The following is a 15,108-nucleotide window of genomic DNA, read 5'->3' as shown; positions in this document are numbered from 1 at the left end:
CTTCTGTTGGAGATCACTCTCCCTATTCTCTGGGGTCTCCGTGATTCCTGACCCTGGTACGTATCAGCTTTTGGTGATCCTGGGACATGTAGTTCGCCAGGGGTTCCGGTTGTTTTCTACTGGTCATGAAGATCCACGTAGACTCGGACCCGTTGTCCGGTATATGCTTCTGGGGTGAGCTTGTAAAGCTCCTCAGGCCCCCTATGTTACTCTCTTCCATTTGCCTTTGGCCCCGCTCGGGCCCTCACTAGGCTACACACACTGCAGCCGGGACGCTGCTCTTCTTCGCCGCTCTCAGAGTATTGGCACACTCCTAGCTCTCTATCCTGAGCTCTGTGAGTTCTAGTCTGGACTCACCCTACAGACTAGACTGAACTCTTTCTGCAGGAACTGCTAGGCTCTGGCTCGACTGCACTGACTCCTTCTGTGTCTGAGCAGGAACTGCTGAATCACCCAGCTCCCTAGCTCCACCTTCCCTATTTATATCCCAATCGGGCTCCCTCTGGTGGTCTGAGGTGGAAGGTGGAGGTGTGTGTATGCTGTGGGGGCCTCTTGTGGAGAAATCCGGTAATGCACCCTTCTAGGATCTGTGGTACCAAGCGCAGCTGGGCGCCACATCACCATCTATAACTGTGCTGTAATCTCTTATGTGTTATGCAGCACTGGTATCTACCACTATGTGATCACTATATGGCGGTAATATGAGGGCTGGTCTTTGTGCAGAGATTTTTTTTTCAGTTACAGCATCTGCTGAGATTCCCCTATACCCACGATTAGAGTGCATCACCGCATTAATAATCAGGGTTACCTGGTTAGGGGCCCATGTTTTGCGACCCCCACCCCTCCCCGAGCTGAACCCCTAGCTACATCTCTGACAAGTGCCCTATGTTGTATGTTTCTATTCCTGACTTCCAAAATATATATTATATGGAATAGAATCTATGCAACCTAGAAGAAGATATGAAGTCTATAGATATTAGGAAATTGTACAGGATTATAAAAAACATAGCATCTTTCTTCCAAAAACAGCGCAACACTTATTTACAGGTTGTGAGTGGTTTTGCAGTGCAGCCTCATTCACTTCAATAGAGCGAAGCGGCAATACTTGGAACGAACAAGAGTGGTGCTGTTTAGTTTAGCCGCCTATTATGCAGCATCACCCAAATAGCAAGTAAATAATGAGTATACAGTACTAATCATTACAGCTGCATTATAGCATGACTAATGAGCAGACCCACAAATCAATACAATCCTAGAATCATCTCTGCTTTCCTATGCTTCTGTATAAACTCACCAATTACATTCTGACTAGCTGACTATTATTAATATATATGTATATGTGGCGCCCTGCTGCGCACGGGTGCCACAGAACCCAGTAGGGTGCATGGATGGACTTCTCCACAAGAGGCCCTCACACATTCACACACCTCCACCCTACCACCTCACACCACCAGAGGGAGCCCGTTAGGGATAGAAATATGGAGGGTGGAGCTAGGCAGTTCAGTTGTTCAGACAGAGTCTGTCAGAAGTGAGATCAGAGAGTGTGCTGGAACTTAAACCAGTGAAGAGGCAGCACGCTGGCTGCAGTGCTTAGGTGAACCAAGGCCTACAGCACGAGTTGAAGCCTAGTGAGGGCCCTGAGTGTGGCCGATGGCAAGGAGGAAAGGAGAGAGGGGTCGAGGGGGCAGAGGAGCGTACCAGGCTCACCCCGAACTATACACCGGGTCCGCGCCTACGGGGCCCCTTTATACCCAGTAGGGACCACCGGATACCTGGAGGACTACAAGTCCCAGGTCGACTAACGCTTACTACCGTACCAGGGCTAGGAGTCATGGAGGCCCCAGCGTCCAGGGAGAGTGATCTCCAAGAGAAGGCCCTACCACCAGGTCAGCAGGTGCAAGAGAGAGAGACAGTAATTAAGCCAGGCCTTGCTCCAGGCAGGTCAGAAGCTTAGCAAGTGAAAGTAATGGATCAGGAGGCCCTATACCCGCTCACTGGGGAGAGTCCAGAAGGGCACCCTGCCTACCGAGTACCCTGGACCATACCTGCATCTACACCAGTAAAGGTACCGAAGTGAACCCCCGTGTGAGTGTCTGTCATTTCTCCCTGAACCGTCCTGGCCGTCTCTCACCCGCACCACCATCTATTTCCACGCTGCCCTGAGGCCCGCTCCACCTGTGGGGAGCCGTTCCATCATAAGCTGCCCTAACATCTGCCTCAGAGGACTGCTCCACAGCAGTGGCTCCCTTTAGCCGCATTCCACAGGTGGCGTCACAAACACTTTACAAATCCCCTATAAATAATTCCCCTTTTTGTTGACCGCCCTGGGCCACGGACCGGGCCAGCCACCGTGATATCCCCGACCGGCATCCAGAGGCCCGGCTGCCGAGTACCCCACGGCCCTGGGGGCGCGTCATCTTCTGGCGTCACGAACAGGATTTCCCGCCATTATCCGCCATTTTCCTGTCGCCGTGCGGGAAGAAGAGGGGCGTAACTGCGGGAATCGGAGAGGCGTAACCCGCTGGAAGCGCGCGAAACCCAGGACACGCCCCCCCTTGACGTCGAACCAGGAAGCGTCAGGTCCTGGAAGGAGTCCAGTGGGCGCTCTGACGTCAGACTCGAGCGACGCAAGGAAGAAGACAGTCGCCCACGGAGCAGCGGCCTACCTGATAAAAAAGTGAAGAAGGTAGGCTACGGTTTACTAGGGGGGCGCAACCATGGCCGACGACCAGCAAGCCGCCGGAGCACCGGTTAACGCTCCTGATGCCCAACTTGCGACCGGCGCTGCACAGGCCGGAGCGGCCGCCCCACCAGCAGGGGTTGTGACTCCGTTGATACCCATGGCCCTGCCGTATATCCCTGGAGCGAAATGGCTTCCCCAGTATGATGGCAAAATAGACACCCTGTCTGGGTTCAAGAGAAAAATATGCGGTGTACTGGACATGTATTCTATGACTGGTAAGCAGAGAGCCGCTGTTGTGCTGGGACAATTGACTGGTGCTGCAGAGCGGGAAGTTGAAACCTGGCCAGCAGCAGACCAGGAGTCAGTATCCATCATCTTTAAGAGACTGCAAACTGTGTTTGAAAACCGCACTGAGACAGATCTCCGGATGAGGTTCTACCACTGTACACAGAAACCTGAGGACAGTATCAGGGACTACGCCTGGTGCTTACAGGAAGCCCTGCGGGCCCTGAAACAGGTTAGTCCAGCCAGCATACAAGATGAAAATAAAATGCTGACGGAACAGTTCATCCGGGGGTTGAGGTCCCAGGAGGAGAGCAGAACTGTACGGTAGTGGGCTTTAGATCATCCAGACGCCACCTTTGACACCCTGAAGGACATGGCTATTAAGGGTCTACAGCCCCTGGAAACATCAGGGACTGCTATCCAGCGCTACCAGGGTGGGGCCACCCCAGTGCCCGCAGCACCCACTGCTCCTTCATTAACGGCTTAAACAAAGATGCAAACAGTGCCCCCTAGCGAGCTGGACAGCCTGCGCTCTGAAGTGCGTCAGCTAAGTAAAACCCTGGCCACTGTCCTGAGCTACAGGAGGAGCCCGAGCCAGAAGGAAGGATCCTACTCGCCGACAGCCCTGAGGATGTCCCCTGGATGAGGAGAAGAAGGAGGACAACACTACCCCGTAGGAGGACAACGCCACCCCGTGGGAGGACCAACGACCAACATCGCCCTCCAGGAGACTTCATCTGCTACTGTTGCCACAAGGCAGGCCACACTGCGCGGAACACCCAGGAGTAAATCAACCAGGCCCATCAAGCTGGTACCACCAGTTCGTAGGAGGAAGGCTTTTCCTGTCCATCGTGCTGGACGGCATAGAAACACCTGCATTACAGGACACCGGCTCACAGGTAACCATCATACCTGATGTCCTCTACAAAAGGTACTGGTCCGTAGATGAACTCCGCCCGCCAGCCCCGAACCTCTCTGTGTATGCCTCTAACAGCCTTCCTCTTAACCTAGTAGGGGCTAAGGACGTGACAGTGAAGGTGGGGAGAGTGGAACTAAAGGACCAAGGACTAATTGTCATAGAATCTAACCCTGGTGATACAGACATGGATATGATACTTGGTACAAATATTGTTGGTAACTGTTTGGGAGAAGTGTTGTTTTTGCTCCAACAGATTGCGGACACTGTAAAAACCAGGGCAGATGAAGGTTCTCCAGAAAGAGATTCAAGCCCTCCGGTACCAGCAACAGGTAAAGCTAACAGGTGGTGAGATTGGTAATGTACGGGTGACAGACCCGATACCCATTGTGATTCCCCCAATGAGTGAGATGCTGATTTGGTGTAGGGCAGCAATAGGTCTCAAGGGACAGAACTACCAGGCGGTAATGGAGCCCATTAGCTCGGAGCACAGACCTACACTCTTAACTGCTAGAGGGGTAGTTAATGTATGCAATGGGAGGTTACCCATACGCCTCCTAAATTGTGGGGAGGAGGAAGTTAAATTACCAAGATACGCCACTGTTGCCAGGTTGTGTACTGTGAATGATGATGCCATACACCCAGTGAAATCCTTGACCCCTACAGATACAGTGGAGGACAATGACTCCGAAGCTCAGCTGGAGGATTGGCGTCAACAGCTCCATGTTGGGACTGACGCCACTCCTGTCCATCAAAAACAAGGTGTACACAGGGTGGTCCAGGAATACGAACAGGTATTCAGCAAACACCCACTTGATTTTGGGAGGATTAAAGGGGTACAACACCATATACCCACAGGTGACCATCCACCCATCAAAGAACGTTACAGGCCCATACCACCAGCACACTACCAGAGAGCGAAGGAAATGTTGCATGACATGAAGAAAGCAGGGGTAATAAGAGATAGCTGTAGCCCCTGGGCAGCTCCCCTGGTCCTGGTAAGGGAAAAGGATGGAAGCATGAGGATGTGTGTAGATTACATACAGGTAAACCGCATAACACATAAAGATGCATATCCCTTGCCCCGTATAGAGGAATCCCTGGCTGCACTAAAGTCTGCAAATTACTTCTCTACCCTTGACCTCACTAGTGGGTACTGGCAAGTAGCAGTTGCTGAGGAGGACCGGGAGAAGACGGCCTTCACCACCCCGATGGGACTCTGCGAGTTCAACAGTATGCCATTCGGACTCTGCAACGCCCCTGGGACGTTCCAGAGACTGATGGAGTGTTGTTTGGGACACCGTAACTTCGAGACCGTGCTGCTATACCTGGATGACGTGATAGTGTACTCAAAGACGTATGAGGACCATTTGAAGCACCTGGCGGAGGTATTTGAGTTGTTGTTCCGGTATGGGATGAAATTGAAGCCTTTCAAGTGCCACCTGCTCAAACAGAAGGTTCAGTACCTGGGGCACATCGTTAGTCCAGAAGGAGTAGCACCAGACCCGGAGAAGGTCACTGCCATCCAGAAATGGCCAGACCCGAAGAATCTCAAGGAGGTACGTCAGTTTCTGGGACTGGTCGGGTATTACCGGAGATTTGTAAAGGACTACACCAAGAGGGCAGAGCCTTTGCAAGATCTCCTGGTAGGACAGTCCCACAGAGGCAAAAAAAAAAACCCTTCCAGTGGGGTAAAGAGCAGGCGGAGTCCTTTGCAGTGATGAAAGAGATCCTGACTGGCGAAGAAATCCTGGCCTACCCTGACTACAGCCAACCATTCCTGTTGTACATTGATGCCAGCAACGAGGGACTAGGAGCTGTGTTAAGCCAGAAGCAGTATGGCAAAGAGAAGGTGATTGCCTATGCCAGCAGGAAGCTCTGTCCTGCCGAGAGGAATCCAGAAAACTATAGCTCCTTCAAGTTGGAGCTCCTGGCCTTGGTCTGGGCCATCACTGAACGATTCAAGCACTACCTGGCCTCCACTAAGTTCACGGTCTATACTGACAACAACAACTTGACACATCTAGAGACAGCCAAGTTGGGAGCCATGGAACAGCGTTGGATGGCCCGACTGTCAAACTATCAGTTCACCATCAAGTACCGGGCAGGCCACAAGAACGCCAACGCCGATGCCCTATCCAGAATGCCTCACCAGTTGGACACTGAAGAAGAATTGGATGACCTGGAGGAGATTGAGCTACCTGCCTTCCATAGAAATGGGATGGTCCACGAGCAGCGTACCTCCAGGAGGTATCGTGGTAAGACACTAAACCCTTTACCTCATCACAGTTGGAAGGAGACACAGGACAGCGACCTGGTTGTCAGCCATATCAAAGAACTGATAACCCAGGAAGGTTCCTCTCTGGAGAAGGACGCTTCTCCACAAGCCAAGCAACTGTGGAATGAGAGAAGCCGGCTGTTCATCTATAGAGAGAAGCTGTGCCGGAGGTATGTTAACCCTAGGACTCATGAGATGGTATGGCAGATCGTAGTGCCCAGGACAGACATCCAGATGGTGTTGGAGGCCTACCACGATCAAGCAGGGCACTTTGGCTGGAAAAAGCTGGAAACCCTCCTGAAGAGTCGGTTTTATTGGGTTGGAATGCGGAGTTCCATAGAGAGGTGGTGCCGGGATTGTGGACCCTGTAGCCTCAGAAGAAAAGACTACAGCAGCCAGAAAGCACCCTTGCAGTCCATCAAGACAACCCAGCCCCTGGAGATTGTCGCTCTGGATCACGTCAAGTTGTCACCCAGCAGGTCAGGCTACTCCTATGCCCTGACCATGGTGGATCACTACTCCCGGTTCCTGGTGGTAGCCCCCGTCAAGGATCTGACAGCAGAAACTGCAGCAGGGACGTTTCAAGCATACTTCTGCAGGCCCCATGGATACCCGGATAAGGTGCTGACAGATCAAGGCCCTGCCTTTGAAGCCGAGCTGTTCAAAGAGTTTTGCCATCTGTACGGGTGTAAGAAAATTCGGACTACACCGTACCACCCTCAAACTAATGGTCTATGTGAAAAGATGAACAATATCGTCATAGACCTGCTGAAGACCTTACCTCTAGAAGAAAGGAATCAGTGGCCAGACAAACTACCTGACCTGGTAGATATGTACAATCACATACCTGTGAGTTCCACCAATTGTACTCCAGCGTACCTCATGAGAGCAAGACCCGGAAAGTTGCCCATGGACCTGGAGCTTGGAGTGGTAGAGCCGGAAGCAGACATGTCCACTGAAGACTGGGATATGACACGACATGAGCAGTACAAGAGAGTACAGGCCTGTGTCGAAGACAGTCTAAATAGGGTGAGAGAGAAGCAGGAAGCACAGTACAACAAGAGTGCACCAGCAGAACCCTTAGCACCTGGAGAAGTTGTGCTGAAGCGAAAGAGAAGAAACCATAAGCTTGACGACCAGTGGGAAAGAGAGCCTTACACTGTGTTGGATTCCAGGTTCGATAATAGAAAAACCTGTCTAATTAGTAAAGATGGAGGTAAGACAGCTGTAACAGTCTCAAGAGACCACTTGAAGTTGTGCCCAGGTCTATTGAAGCCACAGGAAGAAGTACCTGTTATAGTAACTGAAGAACCCAAAGAAGATGTACTACATACTGTCTTAGGAGATTTCCCGGCAGATTGGCCTCAACTGGATGGAGCTGTAATCATACCCATGATGCACTTCTACCAGCAGCCAGAAGACTCTCCACTGCAAGTAAGACCTGTAAGTGCCCCAGAAGAACCTGCTCAGGAAGAATCCCCGGAAGAAGGATCACCGGTAGAAGCAGAGCCAGTAGGCCCAGTAACCAGTGTACTTGCCAGTCCCATCGAGAGGTTAAGACAGTTCTACAATTTGCCCACACGTAGATCTGACAGGGTAGCAGACAGTGCAAACACAGACATCAACAACACCCCAGTACTACGTAGGTCAACACGCAGTACAAAAGGCCAGATCCCTGCCAGGTAACAGGAATAAGTTAGAAATGCCTGCAGTGTAAATAGTTACCCAGTTGGGTATTGCCTACTATTGTTTATTACGTAAACTGAAATTAAATATATGTGTTTATTTAGTTACCCGTCAGGGTATAAAGACTTGTAGGCTGAGGACTGTGAGCAGCCCAAAAACTGTTCCTGTACATAGTTGCACTCCCTGGAGTGCCCCTTAAGTGACCACAGAACAAAAACCCATTTGGCGTGGCCAAAGACGTGGTCCAGCACCTGGATCACCTATGCCCTGTAGCCACGCCCAGGGCCTACGTTGAGGGTTTTCAGGCGGGTCCCTCATGTTCCTTCATCGGTGAAATGGACACCTGGTTACGGGACTTACTGTGACCTTATTACTGTTTTTGTTATTATTATTGTTATTTGTTAACCTGTTACAAAAATGCTTCAGTCCAGGAGTACTGAATTGTACTAGGGGGGAATGTGGCGCCCTGCTGCGCACGGGTGCCACAGAACCCAGTAGGGTGCATGGATGGACTTCTCCACAAGAGGCCCTCACACATTCACACACCTCCACCCTACCACCTCACACCACCAGAGGGAGCCCGTTAGGGATATAAATATGGAGGGTGGAGCTAGGCAGTTCAGTTGTTCAGACAGAGTCTGTCAGAAGTGAGTTCAGAGAGTGTGCTGGCACTTAGACCAGTGAAGAGGCAGCACGCTGGCTGCAGTGCTTAGGCGAGCCAAGGCCTACAGCACGAGTTTTAGCCTAGTGAGGGCCCTGAGTGTGGCCGACAGCAAGGAGGAAAGGAGAGAGGAGTCGAGGGGGCAGAGGAGCGTACCAGGCTCACCCCGAACTATACACCGGGTCCGCGCCTACGGGGCCCCTTTATACCCAGTAGGGACCACTGGATACCTGGAGGACTACAAGTCCCAGGTCGACCAACGCTGACTACCGTACCAGGGCTAGGAGTCATGGAGGCCCCAGCGTCCAGGGAGAGTGATCTCCAAGAGAAGGCTCTACCACCAGGTCAGCAGGTGCAAGAGAGAGAGACAGTAATTAAGCCAGGCCTAGCTCTAGGCAGGTCAGAAGCTTAGCAAGTGAAAGTAACGGATCAGGAGGCCTTATACCCGCTCACTGGGGAGAGTCCAGAAGTGCACCCTGCCTACCGAGTACCCTGGACCATACCTGCATCTACACCAGTAAAGATACCGAAGCGAACCCCCGTGTGAGTGTCTGTCATTTCTCCCTGAACCGTCCTGGCCGTCTCTCACCCGCACCACCATCTATTTCCACGCTGCCCTGTGGGGAGCTGTTCCATCATAAGCTGCCCTAACATCTGCCTCAGAGGACTGCTCCGCAGCGGCGGCTCCCTTTAGCCGCATTCCACAGGTGGCGTCACGAACACTTTACAAATCTCCTATAAATAGTTTCCTTTTTGTTGACCGCCCTGGGCCACGGACCGGGCCAGCCACCATGATATCCCCCACCGGCATCCAGAGGCCCGGCTGCCGAGTACCCCACGGCCCTGGGGGCGCATCATATATTTAAATGGATCTCCCTGTTCTCCCCTGACATGTACTGTCAGATGAAAAAGGATCAAGTATGTTGGAGATCCCTAAAGGTGATCTGTCAGTGCATTTCTAAATTTAAACTGTGCACCTCATCCAATTGCCATTGCTGCGCTGATTATGGAACAGGTTTTCTTTTTCTTCTTTGTCCCTCTGTTCGAAAGTTATACGCCCAGTAATAAAGATTATTGATGAGCAAGCATACTCGCAAGTACTCGGTACTCGCCCGAGCATCTCAGTACTCGAGATGCTCGGAGCTCGCCGAGTACTTGCGAGACGCTCCGGCGGATGCTCGGGTCCCCTCCCTGCATGTTTGGCATTCTTTAGAGCGCCAACCAACATGCAGGGATTGCCTGCCACTCATTGTAATGCCGTAGCCATGTTGGTTGTGGCATTACAGTGATTGGCTGGCCGCACAGCGTCATCAGGTCTATATCAGACCTGGCGCCACTGTGCTTGTCACAGTCTACTCCACAATCAGGCAGAGTAGGGAGAGGTGCTGCTGAGCTAGGGAGAGATTTGGTTGTGTATTAGGTAGTGTAGGGAGAAAACCCGTACATTACACACATCCATCTTAACAAACAGTCGTTCTGAGGACTAATCCATCTGCAGAGATATCAGGCAGGCAGGGTGTATAGGCAGGCAGAGTATATAGCATACTGCAGTGCATATAGCACAAGAGGCTCCATTCCAATTCTGCCTTCTGCTGCTGTTAGATATTTCTATACAAAGGCCCAAGTCTCAGGGGCCAGGAATACTTTTCTTTGGATCTTAGTCCTCGTTATTTGCTTAAAAAGCAATCCAGAGAACACAGTTTTTCTGCACCATTTGCTTATTGGCACTGCAGAATACAGCCAGGTCCTTTCCATATTAGAGCGCTAGAAATCCAGCTATTTAAAACTGTGTTTTCACATATACGTTGGCAGAAAATACTGCCATTTCTGGCCTGCATTCCAATTTTTTTTCACTGTGTCAGCGACATTTTTGACACCGGTTTGCTGTTCAAACTAGTCACCTACAGGCCAGGTATTTAAAACTCTGTTTTCTCCGTCACACGGATCACATATAAGTTCGCTCCAAACTCAGTCATTTGTAGTGAGTGTGGAAGATACTGTCCTCCATTTATAAAGGGCAAGGCACGTGGCAAGGGACGGGGAACTGGACGTGATGGTGCATGCAGAGGCTGAGGACAAGGCCATGGGCAAGCTGAAATTGTGCCACAACAAACACCCAGATCCTCTCGCCCGACGTTCCTGTCCCAATTCCTAGGGGACCACAGCACACCACTATTGAACCCAGAGCAGTGTCAAAAGGTTGTTCGTTGGATAGCGGATAATGCTTCCAGTCACTTAGCCGCCACCACCACCACCCTGTCTTCCACACGGTCAAGTCTCAGTAGCCATGAGTCTGTGTGTCACCCCAGGCCTGGATGCCACAAATATTAAAGGCTGTGTCTGAGAGCAGGAGGGAGGTTCCCTGGTCAGGGACAATTAGCATACAGTACCTCCTGTCCCAGGCCAGTAGGGGGAGCTGGCTGCCCCTATAAAAGCTGGTACTGAGGGCAGGGTTAGAGAGAACTGGACGACCTAGCTCAGGACTGAGACTAGTCCCAGAGAAGGAGGGACAGTTGAGCTGTAGCCAAGGAGTCCGTGAGGCAGAGGAGAAGCTGCGAGCCAGGGACAGAGGCGACGAGAGCCGGTCCTGGCTGAGAGAATCACCACCGGACATTGGGGTCCGAGGCTGTCAGGGTTGCAAGCCCTGCAGCAGATAACCAACCCGCAAGGGATTTCAGGTCTCTTGGCCTAAGAAGCCTGGAGGCTCCGCCACACAGAGGGACTGGTACAGCACGGAAAAGCAAAAGGTACCTAAGGCCCGAGTCGCAAGCCATACAGGCGAAGTACACGGCCAGCTCAGGGACGTGGGCTATTACACCACGAAAAGGGGGATAGTCAGCAAGGGCAGAGAGAGAACGGTAGGCCTTCACACTCACCCTGACCAGTGGGGCTCGCCCGAATGCCCTCAGACACCCAGGCCCATTCCTGCCCGGTACTCCTGTTGGGTCAGTAGTAATACCTACAATAAAGACCCTGGACTGTTTGAAGCGGACTCTGAACTCTTATTACTGCGGCCTACACCATCACCCCCAGCATCCACCTACATTGCCCTGAGGCTACACTCTTCCCGTGGGGAGTTATCCTATCCCTGTGCTGCACACCAACACCAGCCTCAGCGGTCTGCCTTGCAGCGGCGGTCATCCCTGACCGCAATCCATGGGTGGCGTAGTCGGACATTTATAACTCTACAAATAGACTGCCACAGCATTTGGTCTGACCACCCTGAGCCACGGGATCGGGTTGCCACTACTACCCCCATCATCGCACTGAAGCCCGGTTCCGGGTGCCCCACGGCCCAGGGGGCGAGTCATCTGGACCGCATATTCCTCACCCTGATCCTCCTTCCTCCCACCATACAGAGTGCCCGGAGACAACTGATCCCACACTTGGACACTCTGAAGAGCTGTTCACTTTTCCATTTATAGATTCTGGCAGGGGTGGATTAAGAGTAGCCAGGGCCCCGAGCAGTTTAGAAGGCGCGGGCCGCCCCCTCCCCCCCCCACATACACCTGATGTATTACGTGACATGTCACATGATCCCCTGTGATAGTTCACGTGAAATTAATTTGGCACAATATTAATATATTAATTCTAACAATTTTTTTACATTAATTGTATGATTTAATATTGAGCACACTTAAGTATGCTGACATCCTCTATATACAGTAAGAGACCCTACACACAATATGAGCTGCCACAATCCTCCTATACACGGCAGGAGGCCGCACGTAGCCATCTATACACAGCAGGAGGCCGCACGGTGCCATCTATACACAGCGGGAGGCCGCACGTAGCCATCTACAAACATCTGGAGGCCGCACGGTGCCATCTATACACAGCAGGAGGCCGCACGGCGCCATCTATACACAGCGGGAGGCCGCACGGCGCCATCTATACACAGAGGAAGGCCGCACGGCGCCATCTATACACAGCGGGAGGCCGTACGTAGCCATCTATACACAGCGGGAGGCCGCACGTTGCCATCTACACACAGCGGGAGGCCGCACGTAGCCATCTACACACAGCGGGAGGCCGCACGTAGCCATCTACACACAGCGGGAGGCCGCACGTAGCCATCTACACACAGCGGGAGGCCGCACGTAGCCATCTATACACAGCGGGAGGCCGCACGTAGCCATCTATACACAGCGGGAGGCCGCACGTAGCCATCTATACACAGCGGGAGGCCACACGTAGCCATCTATACACAGCAGGAGGCCGCACGTAGCCATCTATACACAGCAGGAGGCCACAAGTAGCCATCTATGCACAGCGGGAGGCCTCATGGTGCCATCTACACACAGCGGGATTCAGCATGTAGCCATCTACACACAGCAGGAGGCCACACATAGCCATCTACAGTACAGACCAAAAGTTTGGACACACCTCATTTAAAGATTTTTCTGTATTTTCATGACTATGAAAATTGCACATTCACACTGAAGGCATCAAAACTATGAATTAACACATGTGGAATTATATACTTAACAAAAAAGTGTGAAACAACTGAAAATATGTCTTATATTCTAGGTCAGGGGTCCTCAAACTTTTTAAACAGGGGGCCAGTTCACGGTCCTTCAGACCATTGGAGGGCCGGAATATAGTTTTTAAAAAAAACTATGAACAAATTCCTATGCACACTGCACATATCTTATTTTGTAGTAAAAAAAACAATACAGGAACAAATACAATATTTAAAATGAAGAACAAGTAAAGTTAAATCAACCGGTATTTCAATAGGCAGGTAAATGTCCCCAATAGGCAGCATCGATCCTCAATAGGCAGGTAAATATCCCCAATAGGCAGGTAAATGTCCCCAATAGGCAGATAAATGTCCCCAATAGGCAGATAAATGTCCCCAATAGGCAAGTAAATGTCCCCAATAGGCAGGTAAATATCCCCAATAGGTAGCATAGGTCCTCAATGGGCAGGTAAATGTTCCCAATAGGCAGGCTGTTTCCCCCTTATAATGCCATATGCAGGCTGTTCCACCCCTTATAATGCCCCATGCAGGTTGTTCCCCCCTTATAATGCCCCATGCTGGATGCCACCCCAATATAATGCCCCATGCATGTCACCCCCCCATATAATGCCCCATGCAGTATGTCACCCCCCCATATTATGCCCCATGCAGCATATCACCCCCCAATATTATGCCCCATGCAGCATGTCACCCCCCCATATTATGCCCCATGCAGCATGTCACCCCCCGATATTATGCCCCATGCAGGATGTCACCCCCCATATCATGCCCCATGCAGGATGTCACCCCCCCATATTATACCGCTTGCAGGATGTCACACCCCCATATAATGACCTATGCCTCCATACATTAAAAAAAAAAAATAATCCAATACTAATCTCACTTATCTTCACCTGCTGCCGCTGCCGCTGCTCTACTCGGGTCTGGACTCCAGCGTCGCGGCGGCGTCGTCCCGCTCTGCGCTGCCTGTAAAGACGTCACCGCACCCTCTGACCTGAGACGTCACAGGAAGCGCAGAGCAGGAAGACAGCGGATCTGCAGAGGCACGGGGAGAGGTAAGTATCCGGCTGCCGGGGCCCTGAGCAAGCGGGGGAGAAGGGCGGGCAATGGCACCGCTCTCCTCTCCTCCGCCCATAGCCCGGTGGGCCGGATAAAACTCCTCCGCGGGCCGCATGTGGCCCGCGGGCCGTAGTTTGAGGACCCCTGTTCTAGGTTCTTCAAATTAGCCACCTTTTGCTTTGATGACTGCTTTGCACACTCTTGGCATTCACTTGATGAGCTTCAAGAGGTAGTCACCGGAAATGGTCTTCCAACAATCTTGAAGGAGTTCCCAGAGATGCTTAGCACTTGTTGGCCCTTTTGCCTTCACTCTGCGGTCCAGCTCACCCCAAATCATCTTGATTGGGTTCAGGTCTGGTGACTGTGGAGGCCAGGTCATCTGGTGTAGCACCCCATCACTCTCCTCCTTGGTCAAATAGCCCTTACACAGCCTGGAGGTGTGTTTGAGGTCATTGTTCTGTTGAAAAATAAATGATGGTCCAACTAAACACAAACCGGATGGAATAGCATGCCGCTGCAAGATGCTGTGTTAGCCATGCTGGTTCAGTATGCTTTCAATTTTGAATAAATCCCCAACAGTGTCACCAGCAAAGCACCCCCACACCATCCCACCTCCTCCTCCATGCTTCACGGTGGGAACCAGGCATGTAGAGTCCATCCGTTCACCTTTTCTGCGTCGCACAAAGACACGGTGGTTGGAACCAAAGATCTCAAATTTGGACTCATCAGACCAAAGCACAGATTTCCACTGGTCTAATGTCCATTCTGTAACGGGTCTGGGAGGCGGAACCTCTGAGCAACTATACAAGGGGGCGGTCCTTGAAAGGAAGCGGGTGGCTCCCAGGGAAGACGGGCAGGTAGTCACGGCAAGTGACAGGGACAGTCTCTGGGTAGAAGGGCAGGTAGTCACAGCAAGTGACAGGGACAGTCTCTGGGTAGACTAGCAGACAGGTAGCAGGTGGACGCTCCCAGGTGAGCGGGCAAGAGTCTCTGGACGGGCAGGTGGTCACGGCAAGTGACGGCAGAGCCTCCAGGTAGGCTAGCAGGCAGGTAGCAG

The 15,108-nt window shown here is 51.9% G+C and overlaps 1 protein-coding gene across 1 annotated transcript in view; it reads right to left on the bottom strand.

Moving 5' to 3' along the window:
* Positions 1 to 15,108, bottom strand: part of MSANTD1 (Myb/SANT DNA binding domain containing 1) — a 68,240-nt gene that overhangs the window by 37,484 nt on the left and 15,648 nt on the right. The window lies entirely within an intron of this gene.

This window comes from Phyllobates terribilis, unplaced genomic scaffold (assembly GCF_046119375.1).
Source record: "Phyllobates terribilis strain yellow unplaced genomic scaffold, ASM4611937v1 Scaffold_1__5_contigs__length_1240528914, whole genome shotgun sequence".
Lineage (NCBI taxonomy): Eukaryota > Metazoa > Chordata > Amphibia > Anura > Dendrobatidae > Phyllobates > Phyllobates terribilis.
This window is presented reverse-complemented; position numbering and strand designations above follow the sequence as displayed.